Source organism: Adiantum capillus-veneris, chromosome 1 (assembly GCF_014529385.1).
Source record: "Adiantum capillus-veneris isolate H3 chromosome 1, ASM1452938v2, whole genome shotgun sequence".
Lineage (NCBI taxonomy): Eukaryota > Viridiplantae > Streptophyta > Polypodiopsida > Polypodiales > Pteridaceae > Adiantum > Adiantum capillus-veneris.
This window is the reverse complement of record NC_140931.1, coordinates 185,822,343-185,837,495: the sequence shown is the minus strand read 5'-3', so window position 1 is coordinate 185,837,495 and position 15,153 is coordinate 185,822,343. Positions and strand designations below refer to the sequence as shown.

Genomic DNA, 15,153 nt, shown 5'->3' with positions numbered 1-15,153 from the left:
TTCTTGAAGAAAAGACCAACTCTTAAAGAGACTGGCATCTTTCTCAGGGATGATCTCACCCTCTCGCAGATCGCTCATATGCAGGAAGTAATGCCGGAGATTAGAGCGGCAAGGGGAAAAGACAAGATCGCTTTTTACCAAGACGGAAAAGTGGTAATACTAGAGCGACGCTCCACATGACGGTGCGAGACTTATGGGACCACACTCAAAGTAGCTGTCTGGAACTGCAATGGATCTATGCGTCTTGATGTGGGTGCTTTTGAGGATAGCTTTACTGGAAGGGACATCATCTTTAAATCTTTTACTCTGAGACACACCAGGCCCCTGGGCAATCCATGCCCCACATCAGTGGATACAGGTGGGAGACAACCTACAGACAGGAGACACGCTCAGAGCACAGAGGGAAGGGCTCGGGGGGAGTGGCACTATTATTTAGAGAGGATCTGCAGCCACTGATACATATAGCCCGCAGGGACGAGCAGGCTAGGTACATGTGGGTGAGACTGAAAGCAGAGACAGGCAGATACCTCTATCTAGCTATTTGCTACTTTCCCCCGAGTACATCAGTTTATGCATCACCCAGAGGACAGTCCCCTTTCTCCATTTTGGATGATGACATATGGGAGTTCTCTAGGGACGGTGACATTATCATTCTAGGGGACTTCAATGCTAGGACTGCCCATCACCAGGCAGTGTTTTATGATACTTCAGAGGAGATGCTAAGAGAGCTAGATGTTGTAGAGACGGCCTTTCCAGACTATCACACGATGTGGAATACACTGAGTATGGGCGACACATGATAGACATGGGCAGTGCACATGGATTGGCCATCTTGAACGGCCTACAGAGATTTCCTACTGCAGGAGGTTTTACATGCTTCCCACACAGACATGGAGCCAGCACAGTGGACTATATCATGGCACAGCCGAATCTCATCTCCGGTATCCAGGATCTCACAGTTGGGCCCAGACCGGTCGGGGTGGCAGTGGATCATGCTCTGGTGTCAATGACCATCTCCTTCCAGTTCAGTGTAGCACACAGGCCACAAGTAGCAGCCCCTACTCGCTACACATTCACACAGGAGACGGACTCTGTATACATGGACGGAATCTACAGACCCCTATGCACTGAGGACCCGGGGCAACCACTGGAGGAGCTAACTACTATACTGACACAGACATTACATGAGGCAGCAGCAGAAGCATACCCACACACCCAGCCTGAGCAGAGCCGCCAATCTGGGAGCATGCCTCAGAACAGCTGGTACGATGAGGAGTGCCGCCAGACTAGAGCCAGACTTCAGAGGGAGGTGCTGTTGGGGGACGTCACTCACAGACAGTCACCAATGGACTTCCGACGCCTGGTGCGGCGGAAGAAGAGGGCTTGTTTGGCTCGACTCGAGCAGGATCTATATCAGCTATTCTTGAGTCAGGACTCGCGTGAGGCGTGGCGGCTCTTTCATGAGCAGTCCCTCTCCCCCTCGCTATTTCCTCCACAGAGACCTGGGGTCAGTACGCATCATCTTTGTACACAGTACCTGGACAGCCGCCCCTTCCCAACCCCCCCGACCCATGCCCACACACGTGTCTTTTTCACCGCTGAGATGGTGAAGAAAGCTATTGACAGGCTAAAGACTGGGAGAGCATATGATCATGAGGGCCTAGTCGCTGAGCATTTCATGCATGCCAAAGACCTACTAGCAAAGCTTCTAGCAGTTATGTTTAACCGTGCCATGTGTGAGGGCCTACCGGACACTTGGAGCCTATCTACGATCGTGCCTATCTTCAAATCAGGAGACCCCATGGAGCCTGGGAATTATCACACTATTATGATTGGGCACACACTGGCACGGTTGTATGCATCCATTCTGGAGCAACAGCTGAGTAGATGGGCAGAGAGGGAAGCAATACGTGCAACTGGGCAGGCAGGATTCAAGAGAGGCTTCTCTACTCTTGACCATATCCTAACACTCAAGGCCATCATCGAGACATAGTGTTGATGACATAGTGTTGATCTCCGAATCCCCAAAGGGAATGCAACGTCAATTGGGTGCTTTGCATACGTTTGCCCACGAAAGTGGTTTGTCTGTCAACATGGGTAAAACCAAGGTTATGGTGTTTAATACCACCCCACAGTGGATCAGGAGGTCAGCACCTACATTCACATACGGCCAGGAGACTGTGGAGTACACAGACGCTTACACTTACCTTGGAGTGGTTTTTAGCGGACCTACATTCTCACTCATAAGAGCAGCAGAGACCAGACTTACTAGAGCCCACGCAGCATTGGGTAGATTGGAGAGGATGTGTTCGCAGGTTCAGTTTCAGAAGCCCCGGACGAAGTTGTGGCTCTTTGACACCTTGGTGGCTCCAGCATTGCTCTATGGAACCGAGATATGGGGACCTTCACTGGATCACCACCGGAGGCCGGGTCGCTCAGACGGATGGGGGAACATGGAGAAACCTCTCGTCTCGATGATCTCGCGGCTCATTAGAGCCAAGGCATCAGTACCACGGGCCATTATCCGAGCAAAGCTAGCGGCCCCGCCACTTGTGGTGGAGGCGCTCACCAGATCAGTCTCCTTCATAAACCGCACATGGGCACTTCCTAGAGACAGATATGCTCACATAGCACTTGAATCCTCTCGACAGTTAGCCATACAAGGAGATACAAAATGCTGGTATGGGGAGATGACATCATGGATTCAAGCACATGGGTTCAGCATAGACCGGCACCCACCATTCCATTACTCATTGGATGCACCATCTCTCACTCTTACACAGTTAGAGATCACCAAGCTCATCCGCCAAGACTTGACCCAGCTGGACACCAGGAGAACATGGATACAACCAGCTCAGGAATTGGGCACGAAGATGGCTTTCTACAGAGACCACCTCCTCCAGCTTACGGAAGATGGTTTTGTGGCGAGACCCAGATACATGGATACCCACTTGTCTCATGGGATACGATGTGCTATTGGCCAATTACGCACATCTTCTCACCAGTTGCGGATTGAGACTGGAAGATACAGCGGAGTACCAGCAGAGGACAAGACATGCCCCTTGTGTAACATGGAACCTGAGACAGAGCTACACTATACATGTCGCTGCCCCGTCTACTACGAGATACGAGGCCGCTTCCATTGCTTGTTCGGAGAGGGTTTTGGACCACTCTCAAGAGTCATGGGATACAAAGATCAGAGATGTCTGGGTTTGTTCTTGCTCGAGCTGCGCAGACACAGAGATAGCCTGATGAATGGCGAGGCTAGCCAGTCTCAAAGACGGATCACAGACTTCTTCAGAGCAGACACGGGACAGCCGCAAGAGCCACTCCCACAGCAGAGCTCCCCCTCGTCTCACACCAGAGGCACACTGATTGACCGAGCAATTGAACTGGGGAAATCCAAGCGCCCGCGACTGCGAAGAACTACACAACATCGACGGAGGCTACGACAAAAAATTCGGAGCACGCTGGCCAGGCATGCACGACGCCCGGTCAGACTACTAACCATGGAGGAAATTGATGAGATTCGCCAACGACCGATGCTAGATCTCTTGTTTGCTTAGTTTTTTGCTTGGCTCACATCGACCAACTTAGGACCCCATAGTATATATCTTTGTTTTGTACTGTTGTTAGGTTATTTTGTTACTCTGACTTTGTATCAGATCCACCACTTTGTAACTTTCGGGTCTCATAGGTCATTATGGCCTTTTGAAGACGTTAATATAACATTTCATTTCATCTCTCTCTCTCTCTCTCTCTCTCTCTCTCTCTCTCTCTCTCTCTCTCTCTCTCTCTCTCTCTCTCTCTCTCTCTCTGACTAGAGCCAGACTTCAAAGGGAGGTGCTTTTGGGGGACGTCACTCACAGACAGTCACAGATTGACTTCCAACGCCTGGTGCGGCGGAAGAAGAGGGCTTTTTTGGCTCGACATCTATATCAACTATTCTTGAGTCAGGACTCGCGTGAGGAGTGGCGGCTCTTTCATGAGCAATCCCCCCCCCCCCCCCTGCTATTTCCTCCACAGAGACCTGGGATTAGTACGCATCATCTTTGTACACAGTACCTGGACAGCTGCCCCTCCCCAACCCCCCATATCCATGCCCACACACGTGTTTTTTTCACCGCTCAGATGGTGAAGAAAGCTATTGACATGATGAGGACTGGGAGAGCATATGATCATGATGGCTTAGTCGCTGAGCATTTCATGCATGCCAAAGACCTACTAGCAGAGCTTCTAGCAGTTATGTTTAACCATGCCATGTGTGAGGGCCTACCGGACACTTGGAGCCTATCTACGATCGTACCCATCTTCAAGTCAGGAGACCCCATGGAGCCTGGGAACTATCGCACTATTATGATTGGGCACACACTGGCACGGTTGTATGCATCCATTCTTGAGCAACAGCTGAGTAGATGGGCAAAGAGGGAAGGAATGCGTGCAACTGGGCAGCCAGGGTTCACGAGAGGCTTCTCTACTCTTGACCATATCTTGACACTCAGGCCATCATCGAGGAAGGCAGATCTCATGGGAGACAGATCTATGGTAGCTTTGTGAACTTCCGCAAAGCTTTTGACACAGTACCCAGAGCTAGATTGTAACAAACTGCTGACGTATCAAAGCCTAAAGAATGGAGTCAACGTACAGATGTGGCCGAGGGGCCTAAACCCTAATGTCTGCAAGAAACCCTAACTGTTGAAACCCTACTGCTGGAAACCCTAACCCTGAAACCTGCAAACCCTAATTCTGAAAACCCTAACCCTAAAACCTGCAAACCCTAATTTCTGCCAGAAACCCTAACCCTAAGGCAGCAGACAAATTCCGAAAATTGCGCTGACATGATGACGTGGCAGGCTGTACGGATTTCCGCATTTTGCGCTGGCTGATGACGTGGCAGGCTGTACAGATGTCCGTAAATTACGCTGGCAGCTTTGTTTTTGAACCAGAAGCTTTTGAGTTTTAAAGGCTTTTTACTATAACTGCTTTTCAGGCCAAGGGCCTTTAAATATGAGGCTAGGGCTCATTCTCTGGCATGCTTCAGTACGAAGGTGCAGAGTCTGGAGTACCGGCTTGTACTCTGTTAATGCAATATAAAGAAATACCGAAAGGGGCGCCAAGGTTTGGGGCCAATACTCTCTGGGGTGGAATTCCGCCACTCCGTGTGGCGTGTTGTCTCTCTCCATTTCAGTTCAGTTGTTATTTGAAATGCTTAAAGTTGTTCAATCTGTTCTTTTCTATTGGCACGTGGTGCCCGCCTTGTGACATAGATTGATGCGCAGATTACAGGAAATGGGAGTACCCACACAGCTCATTTGGGGGATCATGGCATTGTACAGATCAGTAGTAGGGCATGTACACACCCCGGAGGGACTTTCTACACCGGTTCACTCCACTATTGGGGTGAAGCAGGGCTGCCCGCTCTCTCCTACTCTTTTCGGTATGTATGTGGATGAGGTTTCTGACTACATTGCAAGCGATGGGGATAAAGGTGCTCAGTTGGCACGGACATGGATTCCACTTTTGTTATATGCTGATAATATAGTGTTGATCTCCAAATCCCCAGAGGGAATGCAACGTCAATTGGATGCTTTGCATAGTTTGTCCATGAAAGTGGTTTGTCTGTCAACCTTGGTAAAACCAAGGTTATGGTGTTTAATACCACCCCACAGTGGATCAAGAGGTCGGCACCTACATTCACATACGGCCAGGAGACTGTGGAATACACAGACGCTTACACTTACCTAGGAGTGGTTTTTAGCGGACATGCATTCTCACTCAGAAGAGCAGCAGAGACCAGATTGACTAGAGTCCACGCAGCATTGGGTAGATTGGAGAAGATGTGTTCGCAGGTTCAGTTTCAGGAGCCCCGGATGAAGCTTTGGCTCTTTGACACTTTGGTGGCTTCAGCATTGCTCTATGGAGCTGAGATATGGGGACCTTCATTGGATCACCGCAGGAGGCCGGGTCGCACAGACGGATGGGGAAACATGGAGAAACCTCTCGTCTCTATGATCTCGCGGCTCATTAGAGCCAAGGCATCAGTACCACGGGCCATTATCCGAGTAGAGCTAGCGGCCCCCCCACTTGAGGTGGAGGTGCTCACCAAATCAGTCTCCTTCATAAACCGCACATGGGAACTTCCTAGAGACAAATATGCTCACATAGCACTTGAGTCCTCTCGACAGTTAGCCATACAAGGAGATACAACATGTTGGTATGGGGTGATGACATCATGGTTTCAGGCGCATGGGTTCAACATAGACAGGCTGCCACCATTCCAGTACTCATTGGATGCACCATCTCTCACTCTTACACAGTCAGAGATCACCAAGCTCATCCACCAAGACCTGACCCAGGTAGACACCAGGAGGACATGGATACAACCAGCATAGGAATTGGGCACGAAGATGGCTTTCTACAGAGACCACCTTCTCCAGCTTACGGAAGATGGTTTTGTGACGAGACACAGATACATGGATACCCACTTGTCTCATGGGATACGATGTGCTATTGGCCAGTTACGCACATCTTCTCACCAGCTGCGGATTGAGACTGGGAGATACAGCGCAGTACTAGCAGAGGCCAGGACATGCCCCTTGTGTGAAATGGAACCTGAGACAGAGCTCCATTATACATGCCGCTGCCCCGTCTACTACGAGATACGAGGCCGCTTCCATTGCTTGTTCAGAGAGGGTTTTGGACCACTCTCAAGAGTCATGGGATACGAAGATCAGAGATGCCTGGGCTTGTTCTTGCTCAAGCTGCGAAGACATAGAGATAGCCTGATGAATGGCGAGGCTAGCCAGTCCCAAAGACGGATCACAAACTTCTTCAGAGCAGACACGGGACAGCCGCAAGAGCCACTCTTACAACAGAGCTCCCCCTCGTCTCACACCAGAGGCACATTGATCGACCGAGCGATTGAATTGGGGAAATCCAGGTGCCCAAGACTGCGGAGGACTACACAGCATCGACGGAGACTACGTCAGAAGATTCGGAGCACGCTGGCCAGGCATGCATGACGCCCGGTCAGACTACTAACCATGGAGGAAATTGATGAGATTCGCCAACGACCAATGCTAGATCTCTTGTGATTTAGCTATCCCAACAAGCCGCCCATTTTTGCTTAGTTTTTTGCCTAGTTCACATCGACCAATCTAGGATCACGTGGCAGGTGTACGGAAAACCTTGATTTTCCACTGACTGATGACGTGGTAGGTTGTACGGAATTCCGCGTTTTGCGTTGATTATTGACGTGACAGCTGTACGGATTTCCATAAAATTACGCTGGACCAGAAGCTTTTGAGTTTGAAGGCTTTTCATGTACACTGCTTTTCATAGGCCAAGGGCCTTTAAATATGTGCTAAGGACTCATTCTGTGGCATGCTTCTTGGAGAAGGTGCAGAGTCTCGAGTTCCGGCTTGTACGCCAAGGTTTGGGGCCAATACTCTCTGGGGTGGATTTCCGCCACTCCGTGTCGCGTGTGGTCTCTCTCTTTCAGTTCAGTTGTTATTTGAAGTGCTTAAAGTTGTTCAGTCTGTTCATTTCTATTGGCACGTGGTGCCCGTCTTGTGACAGAGACCAGATTGACTAGGCCCCATGCAGCATTGGGTAGATTGAAGAAGATGTGTTCGCAGGTTTAGTTTCAGGAGCCTCGGACGAAGCTCTGGCTCTTTGACACTTTGGTGGCTTCTCCATTGCTCATAGAGCTGAGATATGGGGACCTTCATTGGATCATCACGGGAGGTCGGGTCGCACTGATGGATGGGGGGGACATGGAGAAACCTCTCGTCTCTATGATCTCGCGGCTCATTAGAGCCAAGGCTTCAGTACCACGTGCTATTATCCGAGCAGAGCTAGCGGCCCCCCCACTAGTGGGTAAGGCGCTCACCAGATCAGTTCCATATTTCTTTCAAGTCACTGTTTTTTTCTCAGAAGCAGTGCCATGCAGATGTTGATGTCTACAGCTACCAAGCAGCATACTCCAAGTACTTGGCAAGCTTTCAAGAAAAATTTTGCCCGAAGTTATATGGTTTCTGACATCTTCCTTCGGAGTGCAACTTCTGGCAGAGTGGGGTATCCTGAAATGCTTGCCATAGAAACCCTAGCAGATTATAACTTGAAATTTCTTGACATCTCTTAGTAGATGTCTCTTCACGAGCAGATGACCTTGGAGGTTCGGTGTGATTGCTATCTCTTGGGACTACCATCGCCGCCAAAGAAACATTGTCTGTCCAAGAGCTAATGAACCATGATGTGCTCGGCTACGACCTCATGGAAGAAACCTAACCCTAATTTTTGGTGCAGGTTTCAAGATGGAAAGTCAGTCGACTTTTCGAGCTCGACTAATGTCGAGATTGCTTTTAAGTTTGAGTTCTGTTTGATCTTGTTTGGTGGTCCTGTTTTGAATTTGTTTGAAATGGATGGTATCTGTTTTGAACCTGTTTTGGTGCCGATTTGAATTGTTTGACTCTAATTTGATGCTGGTTTCAATGATCGGTGATTTTATTCCTGGGTGGAGAAGTGAGAAATGATGTTTGAGAATGCTTGTTCATACTCATGGCCCAGACCCTTGTGGTTATTTGCGGGGGGAGTATTGAATGATTGAAAAGTGCTATTTTTACTCATGGCCCGGACCCTTGTGGTTATTTGCGGGGGGAGTATTGAATGATTGAAAAGTGTTGTTTTTTTTACTCATGGCCCGGATCCTTGTGGTTATTTACGGGGGGAGTATTGTTGTTGTTACTCATGGCCCGGACCTGGATGGTTATGCGGGAGGAGTATTAAGAAGTCTGAGCAGTGGTTACTCTCAGCAACTCCAAACGACGTAGGCTGCGGTCTGGGGGGGCGTTTGGTTGTAAAAGGCCTCTATATCTCATGGCCCGGACCTTTTAGGTTATTTGCAGGAGGAGTAATGAGGGAGTCATCGTACTGCTCATGGTCCAGACCTGGCTGGTTATTTGCGGGGGGAGTGTTCATCGGCGACTTTATGTTTCTATGTCTTGTAACATACATATGTGAGCATTTGTGTTGCATTGTGATGTGCCAACCACTGAATATTCCTAATAGGATGAGATTGCCTGGGTATGTAATTTTTTAGTGCATCAAGACACCCGTGGAAGATCAGTACGGTCTGGGTGTGATGGCTAATTTAACTACGCCGGAATATCAAGAGTTCCGATCTGGATGAAAGGAGAAGCTAATTCCTTGATCAAAACAGCCGAAAGGAGAAGCTAACTCCTTGATCAAAAGAGCAAAAAGGAGAAGCTAACTCCTTAATAAAAAGAGCAAACTGATTGTCCCTCGGAATGTCCCTCAGAAATTTTTGAGCTAACTTGAGTTGTTTTGCAGATATGTTGTAATCACGGACGATTCCTCTCTTTCAAGAAGGGGAGATGTAACAAACTACTGACGTGTCAAAGCCTAAAGAATGGAGCCAACTTACAGATGTGGCCGAGGAGCCTAAACTGTCACAAACTGATAACATGGCTGCCGAGAGCAGAAACCCTAACCCTAATTTTTGCCAAAAACCCTAACTACTGAAACCCTAATTCTGGAAACCCTAACCCTAAAACCTGCAAACTCTAATTCTGCTGCTAGAGACCCTAAAACTACAGAAACCCTAACCCTAACCCTAAGGGCAGCAAGGAGATTTTCGCGTTTTGCGTTGGTTGATGACGTGGCAAGCTGTACGTATTTCCGTGATTTACGCTGGCAACTTTTTGGCTTTGCTTTTGAACGAGAAGCTTTTGAGTTTTAAAGGCTTTTTACTGTAACTGCTTTTCAGGCCAAGGGCCTTTAAATATGAGGCTAGGGCTCATTCTTTGGCATGCTTCCTGGAGAAGGTGCAGAGTCTGGAGTACCAGCTTGTACTTTGATGATGCAATATAAAGAAATACCGAAAGGGGCGCCAAGGTTTGGGGCCAATACTCTCTGGGGTGGAATCTCGCCACTCCGGGTCGCATGTCGTTTCTCTCTTTCAATTCAGTTGTTATTGAAGTGCTAAAAGTTTGTTCAGTCTGCTCTTTTCTATTGGCTCGTGGCGCCAACCTTGTGACACCTGTTGACGCCGACCGCAAACCTGCTACCAACCCTCCTCTGCCTGAGCCACAGGCTCGGAGGATGAGTCTGTCGAAGTACCCTGTGACTCTGTCTGCTGCTATTGGCCAGCCCTAGGAGGCTGGGGCTAAGCCTGAGGTGAAGGTCGGAGCCTCGTCCGTGAACAGGCCTTTGCAAGATGGCCCGTTTGTCGACAAATGAAGCTTTGATACGGAAGGCCTGAATACTCCACGCTCTAGCGAAGCCAACCACCACTCACCCGAGGTAGTAGAATGACCTTCGAGAGGGTGTGGTTGTCGCATACCAAAACACGTATGTGGAAAATTGGAATGCCAATTGCCTTGGCAGCTACAAAGGATGCCGTGCGAGGTGTCTCCAGGATGGTGAGCCTATCCTGGACAAGAGTGGAGGGTACTCCCTCCTCACGCCGGGGAAGCAGACTGAGATAGGAAGGTATGGCTGAAACCGTCCGCGGGGCGGTGGACTTTGGCTTTCACCCAAAATTCTTTACTTTAAACACACACAGAGCACTTTGCAAAGGTAACTTGCGATGGGAATTAACACTTATGCACACACACAGCTCGGAAGCTAAAATGCTCCGAACAGACGCCGACAACCTGTAGGCCCCAAAATTGGCGCCCCTTTCGGTATTTCTTTATTCTTTGAGAGGGTAAATTACAAAGTAGAGTCCTGGGAATTCTTTACCTGTATCCAACTAGATACCACCAATTTTGGCCAAATTTCGACAACATAACAACCCCAAAACTTGCGCGAAACCAATTCCCCTACTAGAATTCACTTCCACTGGCATAAACCCTCTGATTCCTGCCCAAAAACAGTAAATTCAGCACGCTGTATTTACTGGTTTTTCATCTGTTTTCAGCCCTAAACAGCCCTCGAACTGTCGTCTAACAGTGGGGCACTGGTTCCCAATGATTCTGGCATCATGGCGCCTGCAATACGGTCCAAAAACAGCGCGTACACAGCGCTGAAAACAACCTGCTTGGTGAGGTTATGACCCTCATCGGTGCCTGCTTTGGAGTAGCAATTAGCTACTCTTGTTCTTGCTCAAGGAGACTCTTGCTTCGGCACAAAAGCATGAAACCACAGCTGTACATCAATCAAATGAAGAGCCCTCTTGTGGGGCATCACATAACTGCACGAGAGAGAGAGCAGTGTGTAGTGTGCAGGTCATCACTCCTAGCACCACACTGTACAAAGAGAGGAAAGCAAGTACTCCATAGCTCTAAACCTGTGATAGGTTCTCAATGAAGCATCCCCCCAGCATAAATCAAGCGTCCCCTCTTCTGCCCTTGACCTGTAATGCATTTGTGAACAAACAAATGCAAAAGAGGAAGATTTCCATGGCTGCCAAAACCTGAGTATCGCTGAAAACGCAGCAAAACAGCCCTGTAAACATGCATATGATGCCTTCCAATGCTGAAAATGAGCTCCTTGGACCTAGGTAAAGTCATGGGAAGCTCAAAAATGCAGAGAAATGGCTGAAAATCAGAATTATCAGCCTCCAAAACTGCTCCAAAAGGTCAGTTACGCATTCTGCTCTCCCAGACTTGTAAATTGACCAAAAAGTGTCACTTGCCGCTCATACATGCAATTTCCCCGCATTGGGCTTTCCGCTTAAAAATCTCTCAACAGGTGCATCAGTTGACTTTGCAATGCAACAGAGTAATAAAATGTTCCCCTTGTCATTCTGAAGCTAATGACATGAACAGATTTCACGGTTCAACATAGCAATTCCCTAATTTTTAGGAGATGCTTTCGTTGGGCTCCCACTGGTCTTCTGACCATCTATCCTCATTGGGACCGCATCCAAAAGTGCAATGTGGCCCAACTATCGAATACTTTCCTTTGGTGACCCCACCTAGACATTGTGCCTTTATTGAGTTCTCTTCCTAGTATCCACCAACTTGCTAAGTGCGACAGGGGTACCTACATGATCTTGAATTGAGCCTAGACATCCTTTTACTTTACGAGTTCCAGTGCCGACCAACTTCCCGTCTGCGGGTGAAACTACCGTTCACATTTGCCATACAATGTCCGACGACCATTTGAAACTTCAAAAAGAGGGTCTCAAAAATTAAACAAAAATCATTGGAGAAGAAACCAACAACTAAGGTTAGCAGTTGCCACGTCCTCGTGACACTGCCTCCTCGACAAGAACGTCGGTAGCTGGGCCGAAACTATGGCTCCACTGTCGAAAATGAGCTCGAACTACTAGGATGGCCAGGTAGCTCATCGCAATGACCTTGGACGCCATCTTGGGGGTCTCAAACTCTATCTAGTAGTAGCCACGCCTGAGAAGCTGAACATCGAGGTTCTTGCCCACCTCTGCTAAGGCGAGCCTAGAGGAGATCACGCACCTCTCCTGTGCTAGGTCAAGGGCCAATGATCTTGCAGATGAGAGGTCGCTTAGAGGCGCTCCACCTTTGCGGGTAGGCTCGCTTGCTCTGTCGACGGAAGAGAGTCGGATGGTGGGCTCTACAAGGTTGGGCGAGGGGGCTTCTGGAGAGTCCCTCTGGGACGGAGCATGAGCCTCTATCTGTGTCTACTGCTGTGGATGTTGCGGATGAAGAGGACCAGACGACGACGGTTTCCGAGAAAGCTTCGACGGTGAAGGTCAAGCCATCAAAGTCGAGGCGTCAGCAGAAACCCAGGCCATTCGGGGGGGGGGACGTTAGTGCGAAAGAGAGGGAGGGGCTACGAGAAGAATAAACGGGAAGGGGGGGGGGGGGGGGGGGGGGGCTGCGTGCTGGAGGGTGGGGGGGGGGGGGGGGGGGGGGGGGGGGGCGTCGGCATGGGGCAGCGCGAAGGGGGCCGGTGAGCGATGGCGAGAGGGGGGCACAGCAGTAGCGAGCGCGCAAGGATGAATGTAGTCTTCAGCACACAGACTTTGTATCGAATTCAACAGTTTGTAACTTGTTGGTCTCAAAGGTCATTTTGGAGACGTTAATATATCATTTCATTTCATTCATCTCTCTCTCTCTCTCTCTCTCTCTCTCTCTCTCTCTCTCTCTCTCTCTCTCTCTCTCTCTCTCTCTCTCTCTCTCTCTCTCTCTCTCAAACTCAAAAGAATGAAATGAAATGATCGAGCTATAGAGTTAGGGAGATCGAGACGACCACGACTGATGAGGAGGGGAGCCACGCAGCACCGACGGAGATTGCGGCAGAGGATCCACAGGATTCTAGCACGACACCCAGAGTGTCCATCAGGATAGGCTTCATGCTACTGTTATATTGTTATCCCCACTTTGTACCTTTATGGCATGATACCATTGATCAGCCTACCAACCACCCATAGGAGTCGGTAGCACTCCTATCAGTTTCCTTGTTTGAAGTTTTCTTTGTTTGTACCCAGACTTGGTACTAGACTCATCATTGTAATCAGTTGGTCTCATAGGTCATTTTGGCCTTTTGGAGACGTTAATATATCATTTCATTTCTCTCTCTCTCTCTCTCTCTCTCTCTCTCTCTCTCTCTCTCTCTCTCTCTCTCAAAAGAAGTGGGGCTTGGTACCCTTCAAAATTACGAGCCCATAGGCATACAAGCATAACGAATATGATGGTGAAAAAACCCTTGCAATATTCAATGATTACAAACCATAGAGGAAAAACTATTAGTGATGCAAAGTTACAAAAGATGGGTCTACTCTCCACTGTACCGGATAGAATTGCTTCAACACCGACTGCTCCAACAAAGGATCGCATAGCCCAGACGACAAAAGGCATGGTGAAATAAACAGAAAAAATGAAACACTCTTCAAAAAAAGTGAATTTCAAAACAAGTCAAGCAAACACGGCACGATGTTCAAGCAGAAATTCAGAGGCAAATGCCTACTGGCCTACAAATACATTCATAATCCTGTGTTTGTACCTCATTCAGCAGACACGGTTTACCCTCAACCCATGAATTTTGCTAGAAATCATTGCGAATACACAAATCAGTGTTCGTACCAGGGAAAGCAGCCCAAGTCCGGCAAAGCGCAGCTCTGCTATAACCCTTGTGTGTTGATGGCAGCGGCACGCCTCCTCTCTCTCTCTCTCTCTCTCTCTCTCTCTGATTAGGGATGCAAGCCCTGACAACAGGAGCTTGGTTTCTTGGAAAATCGCGCTCTACGCGGGTTCGAATCTTATTTTACACTCAGCTGTGAACGAAGAATTCTAGGGTATCGATCGCGTAAGTCTATGATCAGCAAAAAATAATCACAAAACAAAATATGTAGTTGCAATTAATTTTCAATGGCATAATCCTTTGATGGAATACCGACGCCATCCATTGCAACTCGACCTCCTCATACTTTCCAACGCTCTACAGGGTCAATATAAGCGTCATAAGAGAGGTGTCTTCCTTCGCAAATGCTTTTGTTCTTATATTGTGAGCTCATTGTTTATCGATTGGCGCTAAGGGATAAAAATTAATGCATTACAACTTAATCATATATTCCACATACATCCAATAGAGGCCACGCATTTTGACATGAGCCATGGCTTTGACCACATGTGAATCCATTTGGTTGTCGTGAGTGGGTTCAATAGTGAATGACATCTTTTGTTCTAGATTGACATCTCTTACATAAGCCTAAGCCAGACTTGAGCGCTATTGCAAAAGCTTTAGCAATTGTCCACACGCCTTACTGTAAGGTTTTATAAGGACTTTTGAGGGTGTATATTAGTACCCAAGCTAGCCTTGAATTTTAAAGCATGTTGTTTTTTGCCTAGAAGAAGATTCCATTTTTCATTAAGGAACAGTCTGCTTGGGCTAGTAGTTTGGGAATCGCACTTCAAAGAGATCTCTCCCTCCATTGTACCAACACACAAATCTCACTACAACTTTATTGTTGCTCACAAAAGGCAATCTTGTAGAGCATTTGTGGGCACAGACTTTCCAGTAGTGTGTGTATGTTGTTGTTACTTGTCAAGTGAATTGACATGCGGGCACCTCTCTCTCTCTCTCTCTCTCTCTCTCTCTCTCTCTCTCTCTCTCTCTCTCTCTCTCTCTCGTGCTCTTTGGTATTACAAAAATGTTACAAAAGAGATGGAAACTTTACCAATCATACAAGGTACGACTTTAAAGCAA

The 15,153-nt window shown here is 48.3% G+C and overlaps 1 protein-coding gene across 2 annotated transcripts in view; it reads right to left on the bottom strand.

Moving 5' to 3' along the window:
* The window catches only part of LOC147466160 (DEAD-box ATP-dependent RNA helicase 7-like), an 83,634-nt gene extending 69,268 nt beyond the window's left edge, over positions 1-14,366 (bottom strand). For both annotated transcript variants that reach the window (XM_086524452.1, XM_086524458.1), the window contains exon 1: positions 14,031-14,366. The gene's annotated coding sequence lies outside the window, so the exon portion shown is untranslated. The remainder of the gene's footprint in view (positions 1-14,030) is intronic.
* Between the last annotated feature and the right edge of the window lie 787 nt (positions 14,367-15,153).